The sequence below is a fragment of the Crocuta crocuta genome, unplaced genomic scaffold (assembly GCF_008692635.1).
Source record: "Crocuta crocuta isolate KB4526 unplaced genomic scaffold, BGI_CrCroc_1.0 scaffold64, whole genome shotgun sequence".
In the NCBI taxonomy this organism is placed as follows: domain Eukaryota; kingdom Metazoa; phylum Chordata; class Mammalia; order Carnivora; family Hyaenidae; genus Crocuta; species Crocuta crocuta.
Window position 1 is genome coordinate 15,204,040 of NW_027530640.1, and position 19,100 is coordinate 15,223,139.

General features: G+C 40.5%; 1 protein-coding gene across 2 annotated transcripts in view; it reads right to left on the bottom strand.

Moving 5' to 3' along the window:
- NR3C1 (nuclear receptor subfamily 3 group C member 1) overlaps window positions 1-952 on the bottom strand; it is a 124,754-nt gene extending 123,802 nt beyond the window's left edge. The window contains exon 1 of one of the 2 annotated variants that reach the window (XM_077768855.1): window positions 842-952. The gene's annotated coding sequence lies outside the window, so the exon portion shown is untranslated. The remainder of the gene's footprint in view (window positions 1-841) is intronic. The other variant, XM_077768856.1, reaches the window with a different exon arrangement.
- Window positions 953-19,100: the final 18,148 nt, after the last annotated feature.

The following is a 19,100-nucleotide window of genomic DNA, read 5'->3' on the forward strand; positions in this document are numbered from 1 at the left end:
CGCACCCGCCACCGTCCGCAGCTCCCACCGCAACCGAGATAAACAACTTAGCGTGTGAAAGCAGGAGGAGCAGGAGGGAGAGATTTTTTTTTTCTAAAAAAAGGAAGTAAACAGCCGCCCCCTTCTCCATGGGGGGAGGGGAGGGGAGAACCCCTATTTGAGAAAGTCTCCCATTTCCAGGCTGGNTCTCTCCGGGGCGAGCTTGGGAGGGAAGCCGAGTTTCTCTAGTTTCTCTCCTCGCTGCCTCCTTCCCGCCCCAGCCCAGCGGCGCGACTCCCGACCCACTCCGGAGCTGGCCCAGTCCCTCGGCGACCGGNACACTTGAAGGAAGTTGCACGCCAAATGCAAAACCTCCGGCGAGCTGAATTTCTTTGCACTTTTTATTATTATTTTTAAGGAAAGAAGGGGGTGGCAGGCCTAAAAGCAAGTTGCAATCGAAACAGTAAGTTGCTTGCAAAGTACGCCCTCCCTCCCCTGCAAACTCCTGACCTCTTCTTCCAACCCCCTCCAGGGCCAGTGTCCAAGTTTCCCGTGGAGGACCCTCACCCGAATCTTGACATGTGCTGCACTCCGCTCAGGGCGCCGCCCACCCTTTCGTGCGCATGGGACCCCTACCCTCCAAACAAAACAAAACACACGCAGCTTTAAAATGTCAGCATTTAACTCCCTCCAGCTGTTCCCGTTACGCGCCTCCCCCTCAGTCCGAGGGAAACACGTGGCCTGTCCCCGAGGAGAGGGGCGTGGGGCTAGGGGAGTCCGCGCGGGAGACGCCCGCCCCAGCCCCCTCCCCCAGCTCGCCGCGGCCGGAGGGCTTGGGCTTTGCCCGGACCCAGCTTCCTACCTTGTGCGACACACATTATGATTTTTGTGACTCGGGGAAAGGTGGTGCTGTGTTGCTTTAGGGTTTGGGGCGGTAACTTTTGCGCCCCCACAGGTGACAGCGCTTGCCAGCTCCCGACGGGGGCGGAGGCTGCTGCCGCTCCACCTAGTCCCTGCCTCGGCGTTCGGCAGCAGCCACTCACTCCTCAGGCGGCGCTCAGACGCTCTCCGTGGCCGCCTCTGCTCTGACATCTTGAAGGGGATGGGGGAAGCGCGGGCCGGAAGCCGTCCTCCGCCATCTTGGTAAAGGAGGGTGACGCCGGCCCGGCCTCGGCTCCACCATCTTGGCAAAGGTTCTAGATTGCGGGCTCCCGAAGTCGCCCTTCCTGCATTCTGCAGGGTACAAACTGCCCCATGTGTTGTCCGTTTTAAAAGGAGAGAACCAGGCATTTTAATTACTCGCTTGTTCGGAGGCGATCTACGGGGGCCCCTCCAGTCGATTCTAAGGCCGCCATCTTGGAAAAGGAAGAGCTGCTCTCAAGTAAAGGGAACCAAGACCTCTACCAACATAGAACCCTCAACCCGTAGAATTTTTATGAAGTGCCCTGAGCAACCCAGGTGTTAACAGAACCGCCGTAAGGATCCAGAAGAGAGGACTCCTCTTTACCCTTGGCACAAGTCTACTAGAAGGAGGCCCTTGACATGAGTGCTCAAAGAGGCCACAGAATTTACTTCAAGAACGCTACTTGGCCTACTTGGCCAGTTTTTCTACCTTACAAGCCTCAGTTACTAAAATCAAGGTGTCTTGCGTGGATTGGGTCCCCAAACCAACAATTTCATGGGGGGAAAAAAATCCAACACCCAAATTTAATATCGTATACGTGTTTTAAAAGTGTATTCAACAACTCATACTAATATGATTATCCTAATACATTTGCTTAAAAGTTATACTAGGAATTGTATATATGAATACCTTATAAAAATATAAGAATTTATATATATATGTAAGGAGACAGTAATAGTTATCTAATAGAATACTTCTCTCCATACCATAAACCCATTTCATTATTGAATCTCTGCTCTAAGAAAACAATCCACTTCATCTCTTACCTCTTTAAATTCGGGATAGGCATTCTGTTTTTAAATAATACTTGATTGTACAGGAGTTCCCCTTTAACTTCCTCCCTACTCATTTTGTCTGCACGTCCAGATCATCGTGAAATGGAAAAGGACATTGTTTTAAGTTAAAATTTTCATAGAAAAAATTTGCATTCTTTAGACTTTCACATTCATCTGAAAGCACGTATGAACTGTAGATTAACCTAGTATCTACTTTTCACATTTAGAATTGTTAAGCTTTGTGTTTAACATTTATTAACCATTCTGTGCATTTTTTTATCATTCCCATTGCCATTGAAATAATCCAAACCTAACTCCCAGATTACCATTTCCAGAACATGAATTAAATGATGCCCTATTCCTGCTCAAGTACCTACAATAATTTCCTTCCATTGTATAGAGATTCCAACTCCCATTCTGATATTTAAGACCATAAGCTTTCACCTGCCTAGTCCTTTTNATGAGCATGGGAGGAGCAGACACAGACTCCAAAGCAGGCTCCAGGCTCTGAGCTGTCAGTACACAGCCCCACTCAGGGCTCAAGCTCACAAACTGCAAGATCATGACCTGAGCTGAAGTCCGATGTTTAACCCACTGAGCCACTAAGGCACTCCTACCTTCCTGTTTCTGGAAGGCAAAGCCTTTTAGCTGATGCAACTGGACTAGTATTTAATTAAACTAAAAAGTCAATTAAAACAGAGGAATTATTTTTTAAAAATGATACTTGCAAATGTTAAGCTTTAAAACCTAAAACAGAACATGTATGTCATACTTCTTTGGTGAAAGCTTTTGTGAGCCCACTGACTGGAGTTCCATGTCTTCATTTGTGTATAAAATGTGCTCACATCGCATCAGTACAGCACAGCAGTTATAAGCAAAACTGGCTGGCTGACCTCCACCACTATGAGGAATATAACCTTGAGCAATCTAATTCTTTGTGCCCCAGTTTCCATCATCTGTAAAATGGGGATGATAATAGTACTAACCCAAGTTACTAGAAAGATTAAATGAGTTCCATATATGTGAAGTGCTTAGAATAATTCCTGGGATATATTAAGTGTTTAATCAGCAGCAGTAATTATTATTAATATATATATTGCTATTTTCCCCAGTTTTCAAATTGAAGCAAGAAAATAAAAGTACTTACAAATATATATGAGTGCAGGTTTCTAAATTTGTAAGATTTATTCTCCCTGACCTCACCCCAATCTGTTAAAATTGTCTTGCATCCACTGATTTGACAGTGATTGTTTATATAGCATCTTTCCATTTAGATTTTCTAGAACAACTACTTTTTAAATCCTAGGTCATCATTTAATGAATTATTTAAGTTAACTAATTATAATTAGAAGCACAAATGGGATAAACATGTTCTGGGGGGGAAAACAGAAGGAGCTGTTGGTAAGCTCCTTAACTGGTGGGAACAGAAGTGTATGCATGAAGAATTAACCTTGGCTGCAATGTTCAGCATTTCCTAGGCAGCAGTCAGTATGTTTTCCAGGGAGAATGGAGGACTTGAATTAGTTGAGACAAATGAATTGGAGTAGAGTCAATTAAGAGGTATCCATCCTGTTGAAGAAAGGGCATGGCATATCCAACATCCATTCTCACCTCTACAATTGTTTACCACATAAATTTCCTTTTACGTAAATAAATTTTCCTTTTTCCTTTTCCTACAGGCCATGATTGTCATGGCTCTATTTTCCACTTACTCTGTCTCTTCTCCCCTACCTAAACACACACACACACACACATGCATTTTATAATAGTAAATGTAAATTAGCATCAAATAAATACTTATACACTTATATGTATTAACAATTTTGAATATGATTATTGCATTTGTTAATTTTATATTAAGCCAACACAAGTAACTTCTGTGGGTTGTCAGAACTTACTTTAAAAAATTATTTCTGCGGCTATCATAGCAATTAGATGCTTCTTTACAATAATATCTTGACTTTTCTTACAAAAATAGTTCTATTCCTGTTTAACGTTGCGAGGTAAGAGGTGTAAGAGAAAAGTCAGCTAAGCTTTAAATGTCCCATCTCTTTTTGCCTCGGTATTTGCATTTTACACCAGACATGTCAGTTATAAACAATTCACAGTTAGTACAGCAAGTTCTTAATCATAATGAATTCCACTTTGGTACTTCTCTTTGTAATTGGAATTAACATTCCCACATGAACTGGGAAATGCTAAATTGTTACCAGCATCCCTGGTGTTTTGCTGCTTCTCGTAATGCTTTCAATGATTTCATCATAAGCAACCTAAAATATCACAATTTGTGCTCATAGGCATGACATGTTCTATGGATGTCCTGTTAAATCTATATTCTTTATTCTGGCGCAGAACTTAGTTTAGGTAGCACCTGATTCAAGGATGAGGTAAATATTGGCAGATAAATGAGGGAGATATTGAAATAAGAAAGAACCTCATGTTTTTCAAGTGTGGAGACATTCGATCAAGCACACTGAATGATTGTAACAAATATTTTGTACTTTGTTTTGCATTTGTGGCATTTGTGGCTGGCCATTATGTCATTAGCTTTCTTCCTCTTCTGATTTAATCTCCCTTTCTGTCCCATGTTCCTTTGGTAGAGATTGTTTCAATCTGCTCCATTTCTGGGTGGAATCCGTCAGTGAATTTTTGAGAACCTACATTTCCATTCTGGGGCTTACACGTTATTTATTTATTGGGTCCTGCTTGGTTATGTTTTCGTTTTAAGCTAATTCAGAAATAGTGGAGTTTAAAATATCAAAACAGGGGCGTCTGGGTGGCTCAGTGGGGTAAGCGCCCCACTTTGGCTCAGGTCATGATCTCACAGTTCTTGGGTTCAAACCCTGTGTCGGGCTCTTTGCTGACAGCTAGCTCAGGGCCTGGAGACTGCTTCATATTCTGTATCTCCCTCTCTCTCTGACCCTGCCTTACTCACACTGTCTCTCTCTTTCTCTCAGAAATAAATAAACAATTTTAAAATATATTTAAAAAATAAGTAAAAGATCAAAACACACTTGGTATAAGAATCCCTTAACAACACATGAATATATTTGATATCAGACTCTTGAGTGTTACAAAGGACATTCGTTACATTTTTTAAAAATTTGATCTCGGTATTATTCAATTAAATTTTCTCTAGCCCACTGTTTAATTTTCAGTATAAGACCTGGTCTTGAAATCCTGTTCTGCCACTTAACTGAATGCGCTGGGGCCAGTCATTTGCTCCTTTGTTGCTTGTTTTTCTATCTGTACAGGAAGAATAATAATATCTATCCTACCTATCATCTCACAGGAAATCTGTAAGTCTTCAGTGGAATGCTGCATACTAAAAGGGGTTTTTAAACCTTAAGTTTGGTTCAGAAAACAGGGAGGGACTTGTAGAATCTTTGCATCATCAATTCATCACAACAAGAATGATTTCCAACTTTTATTGAAAAATTGTCATTGCCTCTCTTTGGATATTCCCCAGATGATCTGTGCAGTGGGCAGCTTAAAAGTTTAAGTAAAGGAGTGACAATTCAGGAGACAGTTGGACTAGCTGCACGAGCTTGCGAGAGGTGACTGTTAAATTTTCAGGAATTTTTTCAGTCACTTGTTACTCACAGCCAACAATAAAAATGAAACTATTTATACACTGACAATTAAATAAAATATTCTAAACAAAACAAAATTTCATTTAGTAATTATTTTACTACATTTTGCTACTATCTATGATTTAAAGTTATCTCCCTCTGTTCTTCAAAATCAATGTACTCTATAGTGATCGGGTACAACATAAGTCAGTCAACTCTGCATGGAGAAATGTTATTTTGGCAGTTTGAAATCAGCCATGGTGGAGTATTTACACTACAAGAACTGGAGCTTGATTTATTTTGTTGATTGTCTAAACTTAAGAAACCGATAGAAGAAATTTTAAGAATAAAGACTAAACTTAAAACTGTGTTAGTTTATGAAAAATACAAAAAATTAAAGAAATGTTTTTCTACTAGTTGAAAACTATGATCTGATCAACAAAGCAGTCGCTCACATTGTGACAAATGAATATTGTCCCAATATACATCTTTGTTGTTTCTCTTTCATCTTGCTTGTTAATGTGAAAAAACATCAGCCAGCCTTCGTGTATGAACTTTAGTGGCGTGAGTGACTTCTTTGCTGAACTGGATTTTAATAAAATATTGATTCATGGTCTGCTTTTGCCAGGCATGGTTGAATTCCAACTGTAGGCTGACAGTGGCTGCAAAAGTTTGGCAAAAGTCACTGAAACCATTCTGTGACAATCAGTGGGCGATATAGAATGTATGATAAAGACTGTTACTTTTTTTTTTGTAAATTGTGTGCTACACATTTTGTATTATCAGCAAAATGTGTAATAGATAGACACATAGATACTCCCTCCCACCCCTTGCCCTGACAGCAATTGTTAAACATGTATCGGTGTGCTAACGGATGTAATTTACTATTTGAAAAGATTACTCCACCTGTAATGTGCAGCCTGGGTGGCAGGAGCTGAGAGGAATCAGGAAGAACAACGAGGAGGCAGGTGCATAGGTCCAGGGAAAGATGGAGATTTGTACTGGATGGTGACAGTGGTGGTAGGAAGCTATGATTGAACAGGGGCAGCATTTTGGAGGCCAAAGGCAGGCAAACCAGTCATTCAGTAGCTCTGTGGAAGACTTGCAGCTGCCATGCTAAAGGAAGACCATGTGGTAAAGACTGAGAAGGCTCAAGGGTTGAAGGAAGGGAGTGCATAGAAAGCTGGACCCAAGCAAAGGACTCGGGAACTGCATGCAGAAGGAGGAAAGGAAAGAGAGGCAGTTCCAGCGTTTAAGTAAGTATCTTTGAAGCACACAGAGAAAGTTAGGCTTGATTGCCTTACAGCGGGAGTGGGGAGGGGAAACCCCAAATGTCAGTAACATGTCATAACTGGAACTCACATACTCAGAAGTTTTCTTACTTATCTAGACATTATATGACGATTTTTGCTTACAGAGAGGGATTATTTGTTCATCCCAATGCCTCGATCCTATCCCAGTGTTCGGTAGGCTTTTTTTTTTCTTAGCATGTGCCCATTTTAGTTACAAAACTCTCACCTAGTTACCCTGTGCTGCACAGATAGTGTTGCCTCTTTTATGCTTCTCATGACCTTGTTCCCAGCCGTTCTTTGCTATATCATTAATAAGGACATGACCATAACGCACCCTACTGTATTTCCTACTTAGTAAGTTTCTGGCTACTACTACTCTCCCTGCTTGCTACCCTTACAACCAACAACCAATACTCCATGTTACAGGTTGTATGTTTTGGTTATAATATTTTACAAGAGAGGTTATGAAAGTTTATGCAATTTTTAAAATAGTAAATGTTTTTGCAAAAGTAAGGACTGCCTCTTCCCATTTGCCAACGCTGTTGACCAGAAAAAGGAAAAATTCTCAACTAAACAGCTACCAATGACTGACACTTTGAGGGTTCAGTTTGGAGACAGCAATTTGGTTTCCTATGGGTCTTCCCTATCTACCTATGTTATTGAAGGTTTCAATTCATGGGATCATTGTTAATAGAAGGGACTTTCTGAACTAATTTTCTTTCCCATTCATTCATTTCTTCAGCAAAATACAATTCCTCCAACAAAATAGCAACTACTACATATTAGGTCCCAGTGTGAGGCAGGAGGGATATAAAAATGATTAAGATACAGTATCTACTTTGGAGGAAATGGAGACAGATACAGTAATAAGTCATTCTCAAAGAATGCAGACCTGTGTGAGCAATTTAGAAATGTGTGATAGATGCATAGGGTACTACATATGCATCCAGAAGTCATCTAGGTGTTTAAGGGAAGGGAGGTAGGTGTGGATGTGGAGATGGTAATCAGGGAGTGCTCTAGGAGTTAGCATGACTGATTTGAATTATGAAGGGTCTCCTCCAGGTAATTTGGTTAACTCCAATGGCAGCCAAACTTATGAAGCTTGTCATTAGTGTTCTACCAGGATGGGGTTTTGGTGCATTTAAAAGAAACCCAAATGTGAAAGCAGAAAGTTTATTGATTTCCTTAAAAATCTAGAGTTTTTAGTTTCAGGCATGGCTGGATCCAGGGACTCAAATGATGTCATAGGGTTTGGACTCTCTCTTAGCTTTACTTTCCTTTGTTTTGGCTTTATTCCTGGGAAGGCTATCTCCACCTGATAGCCTACATAACCCACGTTTAAAACTTCCTACCAGCTTAGAAACTTCAATAGAAAGAGAATTCTTCTTTTCTACTAATTTTAGTGCATGCTCCTGGAAGAGAGTTCATTAGTGTAGTTTGGTCTCATGCTCATCCCTGCACCAATAACTATGACCAAGACATGTAAGGGATGTATAGTCTGATTGGCAAGGCCTAGGTGTGGTTCTCACCACTGACATTTAGGGGGTGGGGGGATGACAGAGAGAGAGAGAGAGAAGAGATGCTCACCACAATAGCTATTTATCAAACTACTACCAGTGATATAAACATCATATTTTATATTTTAAGGGAATTAGTAGTGACTAAAATGTTTGTCAGCAATGGAAAGAACTCTGAAAGTTAAGTATAGCTGTTGTGGGTCTTACTGATTTCCCTTCCTGACTTTAATAGGAAAAAAGAATGCAGATATCTACTTGAAAATTTTTAGGTAGTACACACATGGATTGACTATTGCTTTACAGAAATAGTACTTCTACTTAATTGGGCCCTTTGCAGGTGATACAGTGATGTTTACAACTTTGAAGCTAGTTTCATAATCTTTCACAGAAAGAATTTGTCTTGCTTGACGATGATTCTAATGAACACGATGGCATAGAGAAGGCTGCTGTGAGCCTCTGCCTGCTTATTTTGCTACTTCTGTCTTGACAATCTGAATGTCACGCAAATGTCTCCAGCCTGGGCACTGGGCAGGCAGGAAGCCAGGACCAGTAATAGAAGCAGGAGGCACTCTGTGAATACTTGCTGATTAATTTTAGCTCCATAGGCCTGATGGGTTTTCCATCCCTATAATTACCATCAGCAAATAGTTGTTGAATGATGTCCAACATATTTTTATTCCTCTTTCCTTGGTCCTGATTTTCAATTTCTATTTTACCTCTCTGTGATTTCATCCCATGTGCTTCTGTTCATCACACCGACAGAGCCTCTTTGATCAGTGTCTAATTGCTTAATTGTATTCCATCTATGAGATCTCTCTACCTATCTAAATTTAATTTTATTATAAAATAATGATAAGTTCTCTCTGGAACTAGTGAGGGGATAAACTGTGAAAAAAATAGGTTACTAAATGAATATTCTGGTAGTATATTCCACATATGCTTTGTAAGTCAGGTTTTAAAAAATTATTATTATTATAAATAATGCCTAATACGGCAACATGTCCTGACCAGATCACTCTATAGAGCAAATGGAGAACAGAGAGCAGTGAGAGTATAAGCTTTGAATATGACAAAGGGGCAAAGATTTTATAAAAGGAAGATCGGAGGCTTCCAAGAAAACTGGTTATTGGTGTGTAGATAACATTAGAAAAATGAAACATATGAGGCACCTGGGTGGCTCAGTCGGTTAAGTGTCAGGCTTCGGCTCAGTCATGATCTCACAGTTCGTGGGTTCAAGCCCCATGTCAGGCTCTGTGATGACAGCTAGCTCAGAGCCTGGAGCCTGCTTCGGATTCTGTGTGTCTCTCTCTCTGACCCTCCCCTGGTCATGCTCTCTCTCTCTCAGAAATAAGGAAAACATTTAAAAAAATGAAACATATTTTGAGATATTACTTCTGTCTTAAAAAAAAAACCTTTAAAATAGTACATGCTAAGATATACATACTTATTTTAAAAATCCAATCATAAAATGAGAGAAATGCATAAATTAAAAAGCAAAAACTCTCTCCCCCCCACAATCCCACTTTGCAGATATAACTATTTTGAAGAGTCGGTGTGCATCCTTTTAGAAACTTTTTGTCTATGCATGTATACACACACCTAAGTTTTTAAGTGGAATTTTACTATGCATATTTCCCAACTTTATTCATCAAATGTTTTTGGACATCCTTTCATGTCAATATTTTCAGGTAATAGCAGCACAGGTATCTATTGTTGGCTAGATTATAATTGATTTAAACCTTCCCTTGTTGATGAATATTTGTTTCCAATTGTTTTCTATTGGAAGCCATACTGCAGTGATCATCTCTGTGTATATCTTTGCACCACTGTGAATGTATTTCTGTAGTACTGAATTAGAATTGCTCGGGCAAATGTAATTCATAACAAATCATCAAGCACCCAAATGTGCCATGTTAGTGGGCTTATTAAAAATATGCGTGTTCGTTACCAGCTCATTTTCTACTCTCATATTCCTTTAGGCATTCTAGAAAAATTCAACTAGAGTAAGAGACATGGATGGGTGTGCCGAACAGGCTTCTACCTGAAGATCCCTCACGTCTTGCTTCTGGAACCAGTTTTGTTAATCCATCCTTATGCTAACTGTATTATAAATTCAAGAGGATCGTTTATAGATGAACTGGGAAAAGCCACCTGCAGAGAATCATTCAGGGATACCACAACGATCGTGATGACCAGCCTCCCTCCTCTGCGAGGCTCCTGTATGTCCTCTATTGGGACCAGATGGTGCACAGTTAATGTTCCGCCTGCCGTGCCTCCACTCTCCACATATGGTACTAGGACTTCAATTTTCCTTTGGAAAACTATCCTTTCGCCAACTTCAGTCCATATATTTGTGGTGGGATTAACCCCATCCCAAACTCTGTGGATGGGTCAGGGCCGTCCTATCAGAGCCTAAGTTGAGAGATGGGGATGTTCCAGGCACAAAGGAGCCTTCATTTTAGGCCTTCTGGGACTATTCAGAAACTTGCCCTTTTCAAGCTGGCAAAATGCAAGCTTGGAGGAACTGTATTGTACCACTTAGAACTTCTATTTCAATGAGGCTGATTAAAAAAAAAAGAACCAAAGAGATCTGGAGATAGATTCCCAATTACATAATTTGGAGGTCTAGATCCTGAGGCCAGGGCTACCCCTAGACTTCACTATTACAGACCCTCATCAGTTCCTCCTCTCCCTTCTCTCCTTCCCAATTCTTCTGTTTTCTTTTCTCTTCTCCTCCCCTCCCCCCACTACTACTACTTCTCTCTCTCCTCTCTTCCTCCCCCTCGGGCCCCCCTCCTTCTCATCCTCCTACTCCTCCTTTTTCTTTCTCCTTCTTCTTCCTCTTCCTCCTCTTCCTCTTCCTGTGCTGCTGCTTCTCTTCATCCTTCTCCTTCTTCTCTTTCTTTTTCACCTCAGCCAGTTGGAATGAGCGCTTTAACCCTTGCCTCTGAAATGAGCCTGACATAAAAAGTCAAGGTCTAAAACATGGGTGCTGCTCCTGCTGGAACAAAGACACAGGCTAAAGTTACTGGGCATCTAGGGTGACCCTAAAAGACAACGGGAGGCCAGAGACAGAAGCCAGTTGGATGTCTAAAAATAAACTTTACCTGCTTCAAGAGTTTGGCTACAGTTTCCTGTTAATGATTAACTAGTTGAGATGGTCCAACTGTTTTTCTTAAATACATGTACATAAGTGAGAATATCAACCTCAGTCCATTCTGCCTCAAATTTTCATTTTTAATTAATATATAATTGCTTCTCTATTTTAGGCCATGCTTTAAAAAAAAAAAACCTCAGGTAACCCTCCAAAAGAAATGTTTTACTTAGTTTCTCTTTAGGACAGCCTAAATTATTACCCTGCTTTCCATATCAATGCAGCCTTATGTTTTATTGCTTTATTTATAGCAGACATGATAATATATTAACTTAAATACAGTTTCTGTAACTACAATCTAGTGAAGTATGTACTAAAATATTTTAATATCTTCTTGTTTTTGAAACTCAAACCAGATAGCTGAAGGAAAAAACTCTGCTAATATAAAAAAATCAACCCCTTAGTTGAATTAAATCCATAACACTTACACAAATATTGCTAATGTTTTACATATATAAGCTTTACACTTCCCTTTCATCCATTGCAGGGAAATAAGGCATGGTGGTTGATAGGGATATCATTAACTGGATTCAGTAAACATTCATTGAGTTATTAATAGCTTTAGCTCTGTCTGAAATAGACTTGAGACTCTATCTCTTAGTAGACATGTGTCTTCAGGCAAGTTACTTAACCTCTCTGAATCTTAGTTTCTTTATCTGAAAAATAAAGTTCATAATAGCATTTGCCTTACAATAATCACAGCCTGATTAAACAAACTACTCTAAAAGAAACCATAAACTCTGACATTTCATAAGTGCTGTTATATTACACGATTATTATCACTAACCCTGTGCTAGGGACTGGCAATGTAAAGAAACCAAGAAATGACAGTCTCTGAAGAAAGTGAAAAAGGACACATAGGCATAACCCAATTAGAAAGGACACGCACACACACACACCACTAGGTTCCTTTAAACTAAACCACTTTCCTCTTTATATGATGTACTGTAAAGTGAGGTTCATTGAGCACCTGCTTGGGTTTCTGTAAAAGAAATCCAGCCACTACCTGGACATTTTCACTGTATGATTTATCAGTCTCCCCACAGCTTTGGGGTCCTATCATTCTATGAATGACACAAGTTACATATCCTTGTGGGATCTGGTCATGGTGAAACCCAAGAGAACCATAGATTTTCCATATCGAATTGAGCATGCTCAAATAAGAAAGACATTTAAATGTGAGGAGGTTGATCTCATGCTCTTTAACCAGAAAAATTCTATAGACAAAAGAATGAAAAGCAGAAAAAATGGAATGATTTGTCTGTAGTCTCACTGATTTGCCAAGGAACCAAAATGAACATGCAAGCTTTCCTAACTCCTAGCCGAGTTCTCTACACTCTAAACACAGTGATATATAATCTTCAGATGTCCATATTTACTTTTTATGAATTTGTTGCTGCAGATATGTCAACCCACAAATTCATTTGTTTACTTATGTCCATGCCATCAAAAACCCTTTTACTTCACCATCAAAGTTTGTATAACACAGTAGACAAAACACTGAGTGAGGCAGCAGAAGACTGGGTTTGGGTGTTGGTTTTGGGACCCTTTCCTGCTCCACACCCCCACTACTGGGGATACACATGGCTAGCCACCTGATGTTGGCTTCTGCAGCCTCTGGTGGGAGGGGGCCAAGTGCCCTCAGAGTCCTCACAGTATTCCTCATACTCTTACTGGAGCTGGGCCATCAACAGGGGGTTCAGAAGGGTTTGTGTGTTCATTTTGCTCAACTGAGACTTTGCTTCATGTAGCTTTTCTGAATTACAACATTAATGGGCCTCATCCTTCGTTCTTTTCTCTTCCTTCTAGAAGCAGCAGAGTGGTTAACGGTATCAGCCCTGAGGCAAAACTGCCTGTGTTTGAATCCGGTTCTCCACTTGTTACCTACGTGACCTTGATAAGCCTCTTAACCTCTGTGTGCCTCAGAGTCCTTTCCTGTTACCTTAGGGAAGACAATAGTACCAGCCTCAGGAATGCTGTGAAAACTAAGTGAGTTCTTATATATAAAGCACTGAGAACATAGCCTGGTAATGATAGGCAATAGGTACATGTTAGTTGTTTCTCTGTTTTTGTGGATCATTCATTTGCTCGTAGGATATTCTGAAGTAGACTTTAGGTATGATATGGACTTAGTAGAAGGTACTTGCATTGTATGCAACACAGTCACAGGGCCAACTGAGAGCCACTGGCTGAAGTGGTATTCATTGATTGGTCCGTTCTCCTTCTTGGTTAGACTACAAATAGCTTGCTTTTCCTCCCCCCTCCCCCACCATCTTTACTAGTATCTAGGTGTCTCTTACTTTTCCTAGCTCTTCCTTTCAACTATGACATCTCACCAAAGTCTTCCCTGCTTTGACCCTCCATGGTGTTTTATTTGGGCATCCTTTAGAGTGTTGGTTTCCAATGGAGTTGTCCATGAAATCATTGGGTAGTTTGCTTAAAGTACAGATAACTGTACTTTGAGTACCACCTCAAACCTACTGAACCCATCTCTAAATGCAGAGCCCAGGGATCTTTACTTTAGTGTTTAGTTGACAGGTGGCATGGTGTGTTTTTTGAGAAAACAGCCAAGGAGCCAGGCTGCCTAGGCTGCTTGCCAGTTGTATGACTTTGGGCAAATTATTTAATTATTTGTCTTACTATCTTTAACTGTAAAATGGAGATTATAAGGGTGCTTGTAAGGTTGCTATGAGAATGCATGAGATAATGCCTCTTAAAACAATGTGTAGAACATGATAAACATTTAGTAAATGTTAGCTGTTTCTTTTCTCTATTGCTTTTACTTTCCCTTCTCTTACCTTCCCACCCATCTCCCCTTCTTTGATTATTGCCTTCTTTCCTTCCAACAAACACATATTGGTCATCTACTCAGGGCAAGACTTTGGGGACCCAGAGATGAATTAGATGTGATTCTAGTCCTTTACAGGGTTGTAGTCTAATGGGGGAAATAGACACAGAATTAAATAAATATAAGTATTCCAGGTGCTCCCACAGATATATTTACAGAACACGAATGAAAACGTTATTTTCTTAGAAAGGAGAAGGGGTTGAGGAGAGGTTCCAAACAAGTGACTTTGGCATTCAGAGTTTGAACAGAGATGAAGCTAATCTATTCCAAGCAACAAGGACTTTCAAAAATACCTATTACAAACCAGGCAGAGGGAACAGTGCCTTTTTGAAAGTGTCCTCCCTTAGAGAGTTAACTTGATGTTTTAAAAAGTTATCGACCCCAAACAGCAAAATAATCTTTAAAAAGAAAGGTAAATTTGGAGGACTCAAAATTCCTAATTTCAAAACTTACTACAAAGCTACAGTAATCAAGATAGTGTGGTACTGGCATAAGTCTAGACATATAGGTTAATGGAAAAGAACTGAGTCTAGAAACCCACATGTCTATTGTCAACTGATGTTTGCCAAGAATTCAAGACTATTCAATGAAGAAAGAATAACATTTTCAACAAATGGTACTGGAAGAACTGGATAGCCAGAAAAATGAAGTGGGACTCTTAACTCACACACATACAAAAATTAACTCAAAATGGATCAAAGACTTAACTTTAAGAGCTGAAACAATAACCCCCTAAGAAGAAAACATAGGTATACAACTCTGTAACCTTGGATTAGGTCATGGTTTCTTAGGAATGACACCAAAAGCACAAACAAAAAGGAAAAAATTGACAACCTGGACTACATCAAAATCAAAATCTTTTCTGCTTCAAAGGACATTATGAAGAAAATGAAAAGACAACCCACAGAATGGGAGAAATATTTGCAAATCATAAAAGTCTAGATATAATGAACTTTTGCTACAACCGTATGTTTTAAAAAATGGGCAAAAGGCTTAGATAGTTTTCTAAAGAAGACAATGGCCAATAAACACATGAAAAGATGCTCAACATCATTAGTGACTAGGGAAATGCAAGTAGAAAACACTTGAGGTATCACTTCATACTCACTAGGATAGCTATAATCTTAAAAATGGGAAAAAATGAGTGTAGGTAAGAATGTGGAGAAATTGAAACTCTCATATATTGCTGATGAGATTGTAAGATTGTCACCATAGCTCCTCATAGTTAAACACAGAGCTACCATCTGATCCAGCAATTCTACTCCTATGTGCTGAGAAGGAACAAAGACATTTATCCACAGAAAAAACTTACACATGCATGTCCTTAACAGTATTATTGTTAATAGCCCCAAACTAGAAATGACCTAAATGTTCATCAACTGATGCATGACTGAACAAAAATATATCCGTACAAAAGAATATTATCCAGCCGTGGAAAGAATGTAGTACTGATTGATACATGCTTCAACACGTATCGATCACATTATTTCAGTAAAAGAAGACAGACACAAAAGGTCACAGGTTATATAATTCCATTTGTATTAAATGTCTGGAATAGTCAAATCCATGAAACCAGAAAGTTGATTAGTGGTTGCCAGGCAGTGCGGGAAGGAGGGAACAAGGAGTGACTGCTAAAAGGAATAGAGTTTATTGGTGGAGTGGTGGAAAAGCCCTGGAATTAGGTAGTAGGGATGTACAAAATTAAGAAGATACTAAAACCCAGTGAGCTGTGTTTTCTTTTAAATGGTGAAGTTTATATCATATGAATTAGATATCAAGAGCAACAATAAAAAAGAAAAAAGTTATTGACACCAGCATACACTTTGTTTTCTTTGGAATGTTGACACATTGTTACAAATCAGCTGACATAATCAAGCACAAGAGTTATGCCATAGCTATTTGTTTTGTAAAGATATATGTTCCATTCGAGGTGAGACGTTAAAGTTCATCCAGATTATGATCAAGAGTAGGCAGGGGCCAAGGGAAGGCTGAGCTTAAAGGATCTGCTTGTCGAGACTTCTTTGACTAACTTCTAAACTCCTATATGATAACTCGTGTTCAAAGCAGCACTTTGAAAAAAAAAACAACTTTTATTAAAACTTTATGGTACACGAATTACTGGGTCAAGCTTGTCCCAGAGGTACGAGTGAGACATGTCTGGGTATGTACAAGCTCTTGTGGTGCACGAAACAGCTGTTTATCTGGGGCTGACCCATGGGCTCGGGGGTATCCTCTCCACCTGTCTCTCTGTAGGACCGCGCCGACACTAAGCTCTCCGTTCCTCCCATGTACTTTCACTTTGCTTATTCTTTGGGTGGACGTAAGATGTGATTTGTTCTTGGGAATGTGATTCACAGATTATATGGATCTAGTCTTGTCTATTCAAGCAGAACCTTCATTATTTCTGTCTGCCTTTTTAAAGCAGTTAAAATGCTAATTCACTCTCCTTGATGAACTCCGGAGCACACCTAGGCAAGTGCAGTATTTCCAGTCCTTGAGGGGAACCCTGGTCTATACAGTAGGTGGGTGGGATTTTCATTACTTAATGTGACAAACTGTTTTTACTGATGATTGCATTCCAGATGCAGCTCCCCTCTCCCTCTCCCTCCCCCCNGATGCTGGGGTGGGTCCAAGGGAAATACCCTCAGAGTTTAATTATGAAATTCACATAAAATGGATGCAAAGTCATCTAAAGGCGCAGAAAGGCAGGTAAGATGATACACAGAGAAAAGAGAGAGTTGGGAAAGCAAGCCTCAGCAGTACTTCCTCCGAGCCCATCCAGGAGATAACAGGATTTGGGAATTCCTGTCGCAGCAGGAAGGCCACCCGCTGGGATGGAGGCGGATGGAGTGTTGTAACCCCAGGACTGTGAGCTGAGGGCTTGCTGGCAATGCTGTTCTTAAGTGAGATGAATGACTCAGGCCGTGTTAGCCTGATGACCGTAAAATTGGATTTCCCTGCCTTCCTTTCCCCACGGAGTCGATATTCACTAGCAACTTTCCGAACGGGTCTGTCTTTCACAGGACACCATGCTGTAGTGGTTAAGTGCCAAGCCTCTGGTTCATGCCGTGTGGGTTCAGCTCCCATCTCTAACACTTACTCGCTGTGTCATCTTACAAGTTACAGGACCTCTGATTTTCTCTGCAAAGGGGGCTTAACCACAGTTTCTACCAAACAGGCTTCTTGTGAGGATTAAACTAGGTAATCATACAAAGTGCTTTATACCAAGCCTGGCACCTTGTTAATAAATGCTAACCGCTGTGATTGTTGTTATGTTATGCAAATGTAGTTATGTCCACCGGGAGTGAATAGGGTGTTTACACATCCCAATTGTTTTCCATTGATGGCTACTTAGTTGGGCTTCTGACTTAGTAAGTTAATCACATGAATTTAGTTGATTCTGACAGGAAGACAGGGTTGGGGGACCGAGATTCAGGTTCGGATCCTGCCTAGGATTAGTGCTAACGCTGAGGCAACTTCATGCCACCTTGAGAAGCCCCTTGGGGCCAGCATGCTGGTCCTCCTTTGAGGTTACCAACTTGATCCGGAGCTTGCTTTGAATTTACTCAGGAAATTCATAGAAAAATAATTAAATGGGGTCAGAGGTTCGCACGGTGATTGAAAGCTGAAACACTCATCTACTGGGGACTGGGTTTATATAGATCAGGCCATACCTCTTTCTAAAACCCTCTGAAGCCTTCTCTCCTGCTCTCAGCATAAAGCTACACTTCACACTAGGGTCCACAAGGTCCTTCCTATCTGGCAAGTTCTGCCATCCAATCACTTGGTATAACTCTCCCTTGTTCCCCATGCTCTAGTCCAGGGGACGGCAAACTACAGCAACGTTTTGTGATGTCTTATTGAATACAACAGCCCATTTGTTTACATATTGCCCAAGGCTTCCTTCACGCTGCGATGGTAGAGTTGGAGGTAGTCCAGACAGACATCACGTGACCCACGATGTCCAATGGCAACACCTAGTTGCACTGGACTTGGGAAGTGAGGTCTACTTGTGCCTCCGAGATGAAGTAATCATTTTGTTTATCAGCTCACAGTTCTTGGCACAAAAACAAATCTATGGGGGCACCTGGGTGGCTCTGTTAATTGTCTGACTTCGGCTCAGGTCATGAGCTCGTGTTTCGTGAGTTTGAGCCCCCCATTGGGCTCTGTGCTGACAGCTCAGAGCCTGGAGCTGCTTCAGATTCTGTGTCTCCCTCTCTCTCTGACCCTCTCCTACTTGCTCTCTCTCTCTCTCAAAAATAAATAAACGTTTTTAAAAATTAAAAACAAAACAAACAACCCCCCACAAATCTATGTGCTGGGAGTCCTGAAGACCCAAACCACCCTTACCATTCTGATCACCACCTCATTCCCCACCAAAGGTCCCTGGGGCACCTTCGACAGAACTTATAACTTCAGGGCACATATTTTGAGAAACATGGACCTTACTAATTTGATTCGACACTTTGAATAAAGTTACTTTATAACTTTGTAAGTACAAATACCACCCGCGCTTTAAAAACATTTAACAGGAAGCCAGTGACAGTTTCGCATTGAGTCTAAATTCCCTGTTTAATAATAAGTAACAACAATAATAGTCACTAAAACATGCTGCACACTTGAAGGATTTTACCTAATCCTTACCTATGAAGCAGTGCTATTCTCATCCATTCTAAAGATGAGGAAGCTGAGGAAAAGAGAAGTTAGGTCACTTGGGCAAGTTACATAATAATACAAAATGAATGACAGATACTAGATTCAAAACCTGGAGTCTGAGCC